We start from the raw sequence: 9,503 nt of genomic DNA on the forward strand, positions 1-9,503 counted from the left end.
GAATCGCCTTTCTCTTAGGAGAAGGGGTGTGAGACGCAAAGCTAATTTATCATTAATAAGTGTCAGCTGCGGACGATCAAGCGAACATATTAGACGTCTTTCGAGGTAAGGTAGATTGACACAAGTAACATAACAATAAGCAGTTATTTTAACGTATTTTCAATTAGTTATAACATTGACAGCGCCTAAATGCTCACATTTAAGAACGTAGACGAAGATGCTGAGATGCCTGACGTTAGCTAAATAGCTAGTTAGTGAATACATACAAGAGTGGAAGAGAGGTGACAGGAGGAGACCAACATGGACATCAGAGTGGAGGAGAGGTGACAGGAGGAGACCAACATGGACACCACAGTGGAGGAGAGGTGACAGGAGGAGACCAACATGGACAAGAGAGTGGGGGAGGGGTGACAGGAGGAGACCAGCATGGACAAAAGACAGGAGCAGAGGTGACAGAAGGAGACCAGCATGGACATCAGAGTGGAGGAGGCCAGGCTGGGAGAGAGGTGACAGGAGGAGCTAGTCTCATGTTTCTAATAGATGGTGTGTTCTCATCAACATTCACTTAAGTTGTGTCCTCTCTGGATGACCTCCACTGCTCTCAGTTAAAGATGATATTAATCCAATATGATGCGTGTTGTTCTTTATAGATCTAGCCTCTTAATTCTGCTCTCAAAGTGCACCAGATTGAAGCACCACAACTAAATGACCTCGGTATTACAAAAATCCTGCGTACAGCCCTGGTCCTGAATGTTTCAGAGGGCAGATGATAACCTCCTTCTAAGCAAGGAGCAGGTGTTCATAATTCTGTCTGCATCACTACACTGAGGTGACATTTTGGTTGTACCGTCTGATCACAACACTAAGAGTTCTAATCTAATTTTCTAATCTAATTTTTTAACCTATCTGTCTGTCTGTCCATCTCTATCTTTCATTGTCTGCCCCTGTTTTATTATTGTATCTGAGGCTTCACGTTTGGTGATGGGACCTCAGTGGGTGAGAACAGACATGCTGAATAGACATAAAGATCTAGGCATGGGCAGCATCTTTCCATCCATTTAAAAATAAATATGTATTTTATGCCAACCTACATTCAGTCTAGCCCTAACCCTAACCTCTTAGAGTGCAGGAAGTGTCGGCCAGCTGTGTCGTGTGTGTGTCTCCATTCTCAGCGTCAGTACATCCAGTTTGATAGTTCACCTTGGCCAGCAGACTAAGCAGTGCCTCGACCCAAACAAGGTGTCCTGAATGGTCTCCCAGGTCCGCCTTGTACAACTGAACTGTCAGCCCAGTGTTTCAGTGCGGTCTACAAGCTAATCAATAAAACCTGGAGAAAATTATCTGTATCTTGTCTTTACACTTACAGCACACATGCTAGACAAATGATGACCTTAATTGTATGACACTTGTTTTGTAAAATGCACAAGGGTATCTCTAACTTGGCTAGACTGTGGATGTGGTGACTAGTCCAGGCCAGTCAGCATGGTATAAGCTGCATACAGGTGAGCAGAAGCTGAAACGCTTGTTCCTTGGCTAGGACCAAGGCAGCTTCCCAGCAGGGTCAGGCCTGTGCCGGGAGGTCAGTACATTAGAACCCCCTTAGGCGGGCTGTATGTATCCTAGGTTCTCAAACTTATATTTGTGGTATAGAAAGGTAGAACTTGCTTGGTTGGTTATGCAAATGTGTGTGTGGTACTGTTGATTTTCCTCCACACTCCTCTCTCAGCCATATGTTTCCCCTATGTGGATCTGAAAACAGTGATAGGGATTAAATTAGGTTGCTAAGAGAACTGCTAGTCACCAGAAGCATTCAAGAACATAACCCGTGCTGGAATACTAGTGTATGAACAAATCAATACAAGTAGAGCACATCTACTGACAGGCTGGCTGAATGACTGGAAGACTGACTTGGGACCTCCACTGAGGGCATCCCAGTCCTGGCTATGGATCAGTAGGCTAGTGATGCTCCCCTGCCCCTGGGCTAGTGTAGACCATTGCTAGCCTCTACCCACAAGCCATTACATTGATCATAGGCCTACTAAGAGAATACCAAGGGGAGTCTTGGTAAGGCTTTTATCAGGGAGGTTGATGGATTACGTCTTTCAAGATACATGATTATCATTAAAAATATAATCTCTCTCTCACACACAGTCATGTAATCCAGTCAATCTAACTCCATAACAAATTGCATTAGGCCTACGTAACTAGCAAGCTAGCAAACTAAGTCAATGTAGACAGCTAGCTAACTAGCTAGCGTCATTTCCACCATGTCCCTTCTCGTAAGAGAAAGGCGATTTGCCAAATTAAAAAGTGATTGACAACCGTTTCAGGCTAAATGAGTTTTTGATTGACAAGACGATTGTCAGTCTCTGATTGGCCAAAGTAGAAATTGATTGACAGTTGACCCGCCCCCTGGAAGTCTCTGGGCCTGCAGAGATACACACTTGGGAAATTGAGGGGTCTTCTACAGGGCAATAAAGTGGGATCTCTGTATAAAAACGCCTAATGAGAAGCAGGGGGCTTGATACCACAAGGGAACATGCATAATGGGTGGGGGACAACATGTTTACATGTGTACAGTACTTGTTGTTGTTGGCAACCCCGCCCCAATAGCGGACCTAGGACTACAACTGGCTAAATTGGCTCTGATTGAGAGACCTGTGCCACTGATTGTTTGATTGGTTTTCATCTGCCTCGTTAGTATGTTCACAGTATTTCTAGCCTACATGTACAGTAGCTCCCATCTTGTTCTTTGTCTGTTCCATTTGCTGTAGCTGTGCATAGTCCCTGGTGTTTCCAGTGCCATCTTATAAGTCTGTAAGTTTATAAGCTCTGTCTTTTCTTCTTCACTTGTCGAGTGTATACCTTGGTTTTATTGTTTGGTCTTTGGTTTTGTGAAAACTGCTGAAACCTCAATGCACCTGTGACAATTACATGCAGCCCTTGTGATTGCTTAAGTCAGTATGAAACCATCTATGGCTTCTCACATGGCAGGTAACTCAACAACAGTTCAAGCCCAGGGGGGATGCAGAATAAAAATGCTAATACATGTACAGTACATACTCAGGCATTGTGCTGTGACATGATTTTTTAAAACTTATTTATGTATTTATTTGTAGCTGTTACTGTTTCTTCATTTTGTTTACATCTCTTCATCTGACCAGCCTGTTGTCTGCTTACATCTCAATCAGTCCCACCTGTGTTCAATTCAGTCAATCAGTGAATCCATGCTCAGTCCAGAGTCCCACAACTCATTCCCATCACAGTATGTAGGCCTACTAATATGTTCATCCAGGATTGCTACAGTGTAAATAAGCTGCGACATTTATCATTTTTTACTTAGAGCTATCTGAAGCCAGCCATGCTCTCCTCATATTCACTGCACATTCTTGCTCAATAAATCTCTAATGTTCATGATTTAAAAAATGACATTTTCATGACATGGTAGATGTAGTGTGAAATGTATTGTGTGCCAGAAACAACCACAAACAACCTCAGATCACAACACCAGATTTAACTTTTCTCCATTTCCATGGTGGCCTGCTATACACTGTCGAACAGTGTCACAATATGGATTAGAGCAGGGGTTCCCAACCTTTCTTCCCCAGAGCCCCCCACTTACACCTGATGGAATTTGCGCTCAAACAAATTTCCCCTTAAATACTCACTCACTACTGTGAGTTTGGTTAGATTAACATCTAAGTGTGCTTTCAAACCTAAAACTTGAGCCTGTACCTAAACTGAATGTCTCTAGTTGGCTGCATGGACCCAAAGCCCCAGCGCTTGATGTCAATATGCGGGATCTCCTCATCTGGATTCTTTAACTCAAAGTCAAAGTATGTGAGCATGAGGAAAACAAGCTGCTTCAGCTCATTGGTGGCGAAGAAACGACCAGGGCACATGCTGACTCCAGCCCCCCACGGCATGTTGTAGTACTTCAGCTTCTTCTCCTTTTAGAAATCATTTTTCTTGCCCCCGTCTGGTGTGAGGAAACGGTCATATTTGAACGTGAGCGGATCGGGGTGGATGTCTGGGTCCACCTGAACGGCGGTGTAGGGGAAGAGGGCCACCCTGTTGCCCCCCCCCCTGAGGTGGTACTCTTGTCCGTCGGCCATCTTGAGGCTCATGTCCTGGAGCACGGCCCTGGTGAGGACGGGGGCGGTGGTCAAACGCAAGGTCTCCTCCACGGCGCTGTCCATGACGGGCATCTTCTGCAGCATGTCCCGGGTCAGGTCGATGAGCGGCCCACCACGCCTCACTTACTGCCCGACCTCCTTCAGCACGTCCTCCACCTCCGCCCGGACCGCCCTCATGGCGTCAGGGTGCTTCATGAGATAGAGGAGCAGCCAGAAGGCTGACGGCCCCGTGTTACCCTGGGACGCCCACAGAAGCAGGAACATGTACCTGTCTTGCATGAACTCCTGCATGCCGTGCTCCTCCCTAATCTCCTGCTGATCGCGCACCCAGCCGCTGACGTTGTCTTTGGTGCTGATCTTCTGGACCGACAGCGTGTTCCAGAACAGCCTCTTCAGACGTTCCACCTCCATCTTCTCCGACGGCAGCAGCACCCCGTAGGCCAGCTTGGATCTGTGACGAATGTGAAATAAAAGCCCCCCAGCAGCACTGTGAAAATATCCCCATGTTTCCTTTTCATTCTCTCCAGGAACTTTGCAGTATCCCTGCGAAACTCCAGGACATGGCCCAGCCAAGGAATGGGTCCCTTATCTAAGGGGGGTTCCCCGGGACGCCTCTGACGGAAGGTCCCCAGGAGATAGAGTCCTCCAAGGAGGAAGGCTAGCAGAGCAAGCAGGAATGGCAGCAGAAAGCCCATCGTCCTCTCCTGTGCTACTCGCAGAGCTAATCTGTTCTCCAGCTCATATTCCTTTGTATTAGTCAAACACTGTGCTCAGGGCTGAAAATTAATTTCCATTTGGCGACTAAATTTCGGAGGCTATCTGCCACGCTGGCGGGTAAATGTTTGTACCAATAGAGTCATGTAATAAAGTATGCGTGCGATGTCGCCACATCCATGCCATAGACCGGCGTTCTGTTTGTTGTGTGTTGCTCCCCCGCTGCACCAAATAAAGTTTTCAGTCACATGACTGTTGCGGAGCCTCGCGCACTAGGAGAGACTGGTGACGCGAGGCTACTCGCGCACAGAAAATCGTTCACATTTACCTCAGAGGACGCGCGCTTCAGTCAACACCTAGGCCGTGTCCGAATTGCATACTACTTGCTATATAGTAGGCGAGATGCAGCATGCTGCATCAAAACTGTGCATACTGTATTTCGCCTACTATATAGTAGGTACTATATAGTAGGCGAAATCGGCGAAAAAATGGGCGTAAATGTAGCATAGTCCAGAGCATACTGTTCCGGAAGTCGAGAGGTGAAACGTCACTGGACTGTGAGAAAAATAAAAAAGATGGCGAACGAAGAGATCTCCGGGACTGCAGCGGGAGTTTTCAAATGTAAGTATTGACTTAATTTGTCGATGGAAAAATTATTTTTCCGGACATATATCTTAGTTATAACGACACAGAGCTACAAATGCAGTTTTGTGTATATAGGTGGGGTAGAAATGACATTTCGAAAAAGAACGTCATGATAGCTAGCTGCTTGCATTGATCTCTGTGGTGGACGTTACGTTAGCTCGCTAGCCCAGCCAACGTTAATAGGCTGCTAACGTTACAGGTGTTCAGACGGCTCTTGCTCAAAACGTATTAATGTCATAGCTTAAATGTTATTATAGCTAGAATCAAGACAAACAGAGTAACATTTCCATGTAATATGACCATGATTGCTTAAGAAATGTATAAGAAATGTCGAAATTGTGATGAGTTAAATGGCTGACCTAAGCCACCGAGCCTAACGTTACTTGAAGTTGTTTAAACAATTGTCTGTTCATTCCGTGATTTAAACGAGTTCAACTGTTCATATATCATATATTAATATATTAGTATTCATTGTCCCATAATACTTCTGGATGTATTACAGGGACCAACGACCACACCAGGGCCGATGATCCTCTGGAGGACGGCTGCATGGGTTGCCCCCATCGCCTCTCCCAAGACCCCGTACCACTTCCACGAAGCGGCTGTGGCCTCCCCTCCCTCTGTGCTGACCCCAGTTCTGGGGCTCTTTAGGTCCTATGAGGTTAGATAACAGTTTTCTAGTGTCATACAAACTGTGAGTCCCTATCAATATATTTGCTATCATGTAGCCTGTAGATCAAAATCACCTTGTACATGACTACAAGGTTCTCTGTGTGCTTTATCCAGGCTGTCTCCGTCGTCCCCTGCAGCCCAGCTTCTAAGATGTAGGTCCTACATAAATCAATATTCAAAGTAAACAGACCGCTGGATTGCTTCTGAACAACAATGCATACGTTAGTTAACTTACTCCAAGCCTTTCAGCGTGGTGTTTCTCTTCCCCGTAAACAGGGAAGAGTTGGCCGTCCTCCAGAGGGAGGACCGGCTGATGTTGAACGGGGGAGAGAGAAGGCAGAGATGAAGGCTGAGTGGAGGGAGGAAAGGGGGTTGTTTAAGGAGAGGGAGGACCGGCTGATGTTGCTTCTAGAAGCCTCAGTCAAAAAAAACTGTTTTATCTTGTTACATTATTGTTTTTGTTATTTTTTATTAAATGTATTTTCTTGAATTAAATTGGTGTTTGTGTGTCATTCCTTGTAATGTATTCCCAGTCAAAGAACAAATGTCACTATACCTAAAACCAGTCATTAGAGTAAAAGAACATTCCTAATGGACATTGTAGTTTGCAATTAGGCATAAAAGACGGAACACACATGTTGGTTCACAATGCTTCATTGGAATTATTCAGAGACGGTTATGAAAGCATCACTGTTTAATGTGTCTGACTAACGACTACTTGATAAGGGAGTTACATGTCCAAAGCGCTCTGCGTGTTGTGTTAAGACCTTCCAAGTTACTGTACATGACCTGTACACATAAAGACAATGTGTCTGATGTGTAGATATTACACTTTGTTGAAATGTTAATACATCAAGAAGTAACCTTTACATGTATAATGGAAGAAACACAACCATAAACATTTCTTGGATATTTTTATTACACAATGGTCTTCAAATATACTTTTGACTTGTTTATATTTGGTCAGATCATTAGCTTTCCTTGCAAAAGGTACTGACAGGAGAACACTGATCTGTTGTCTCCCCCCAAAATACTTAAACTGATTACTATGTACAGTGTTACACATACATTTAAATACAAATACATTTAAACAAATGCCTCAAGGCTGCCTATAACCAACTGATCGGTGTTTAAAGCCTCAAGGCTGTCTATAAGGAACAAGGCAAAGCACACTCATGAACTGATAGACTGACTACTTATGGCAGGATGGGGGTAGTCGTGCTCACCAAGAGCTGCGATCCAGGCAGCTTGTGCTGATGCTGATGCTGCCGCTGCGAGACACTTTCTGAGGCCATCTCCAGGGTTGGGATGATCTGCAGCAGCAGGACCATGGCCACCATCAAGGTCTTCAACCTTTAAATGGTTAAATGCAATTAGGCCTACTGTAAGTCGCTTAGCAGACACACAAAAGTGTCTGCTAAATAAATGACTAAGGTAATGTTGGACAAAAGTGTCTGCTAAATGACTGATGTAATGTTACCTCCAAAGACCAGCACCTGTGTGTGAATGACAAGACCATTGTAAAGGGTGAGTACTGAGAAAAGCTCTAAATGCAATGAATTATTATTAGGGCCCGAGCACTGGCGGTGCGAGGCCCTATTGAATTTCGAAGGATTATTATTCTCCTTCTTCTCCCCAAACAAATGCCTTTTTGGCGGCCTAAACATCGAAGAAAACGGATGAAACTTTGCAGATACATCAGACCCGGTGAAAAACGGATATTTCATTGGTGACGGAAATGGGCGTGGCAAAACGGCTCAAGAGCGCCCCCTGGAAAGTTTAAAATGGCGAGCCCCACCTTTCAGTTTGATGTAGGCGAACGAAATTCGGTGGGCATATGTATTTCATCGAGCCACACTTAAATGTCTCTTGGAGCTATACCCAACATGCAACAGGAAGTCCGCCATTTTGCTCTTAATGTGCCATTTTGTCCTTGTTTTGACCATTTCCATGCCTCGTACTTCGACGAACTCCTCCTACAGATTTCATCCGATCAACTTCATATCGGGTCAGCTTCATCTTAAGACCTTTGTGATCAAAAGTTATCAAAAAAATTGAGTTTTCACCAAACACCCTTGCCGTGGCGCCCCGCCAAAGTTTGACATTTCGCCATAAAACACGAAGTCCTCATAACTCCTCCATACATTATCCAATTTGTCCGATATATCTCACGCTTCATGACGGTTCTGTCCTGAACACATCTATGTGTCAGTATTGCGTCATACTTATAGCGCCACCTATTGGTGAAACAGGAAGTCCTCATAACTCCTCCATACATTATCCAATTTGTCCGATATATCTCACGCTTCATGACGGTTCTGTCCTGAACACATCTATGTTTCAGTATTGCGTCATACTTATAGCGCCACCTATTGGTGAAACAGGAAGTCCTCATAACTCCTCCATACATTATCCAATTTGTCCGATATAGCTCACGCTTCATGACGGTTCTGTCCTGAACACATCTATGTGTCAGTATTGCGTCATACGAATAGCGCCACCTATTGGTGAAACAGGAAGTCCTCATAACTCCTGCATACATCATCCGATTTGTACCAAATTGCTGACGCTTCATGAAGGTGGCCTTCTGAACCCATCTATGTGTCGGTATTGAGTCACACTAACAGCGCCACCTACTGGTGAAACAGGAAGTCCTCATAACTCCTACATACGTTATCCGATTTACTCAACATTTCTCACGCTTCATCAAGGTACTGTCCTGAACAATTCTATGCTTCGGTATTGAGTCACGCCTAGAGCGCCACCTACTGGTGACAGGAAGTTTCTCTCAGTACTGCACACCGAAATAGCACAGCCTTTAACGGCGCAGCACCCCGACACGCGTGGGGTGCGAGGGCCCGCTCACTGCTGCTCGCAGCACTAGTTATTATTGTTATTGCTATTATTAGCACCTCCATGGTCTTGCCCCATCCTCCTGACCATCACCAAGGTTCCTCTGTGTCGATTTTGACAATCTGAAGTCCCTCCTTGTGTCCGCGCCGTCAAAATAGGTCCTCAGCAGGGACGTGGAGGTTGACTTGGGTGTAAGGACCTCTGTCTTCCATGTGAGCCTACAGGGGGAATATTATTAGGGCAAACCTTAACTCATTTGTGCGTATGGCATATACTTGTGTTTACAATATGATAATAGATAGATGTCATTATCTGTAGAGCTAAAATGCAACATTACAAAGCAGGCGTGTAGTGATGAGTAAACCCAGGTAAACTCAGTTTACCCACCTCTTTAAAATGAGTTGAGTTTTATTGTTTTGCTTACCTGCCTCTCAGAATCTATTTAATATAACATCCCTGGTACAAATGTAACAGTATAGCTAG

At 44.9% G+C, this 9,503-nt stretch overlaps 1 pseudogene across 1 annotated transcript; it reads right to left on the reverse strand.

The window, feature by feature from the left end:
• Positions 1-3,716: 3,716 nt before the first annotated feature.
• Positions 3,717-4,831, reverse strand: LOC311316611 (7-alpha-hydroxycholest-4-en-3-one 12-alpha-hydroxylase-like; annotated as a pseudogene). Its single transcript has 2 exons — positions 4,689-4,831; positions 3,717-4,587 (listed from the first exon to the last, which is right to left on the reverse strand). The product of its transcript is annotated as a 7-alpha-hydroxycholest-4-en-3-one 12-alpha-hydroxylase-like (transcript).
• Positions 4,832-9,503: the final 4,672 nt, after the last annotated feature.

Source organism: Borostomias antarcticus (genome assembly GCF_949987555.1).
Source record: "Borostomias antarcticus genome assembly, chromosome: 1".
Lineage (NCBI taxonomy): Eukaryota > Metazoa > Chordata > Actinopteri > Stomiiformes > Stomiidae > Borostomias > Borostomias antarcticus.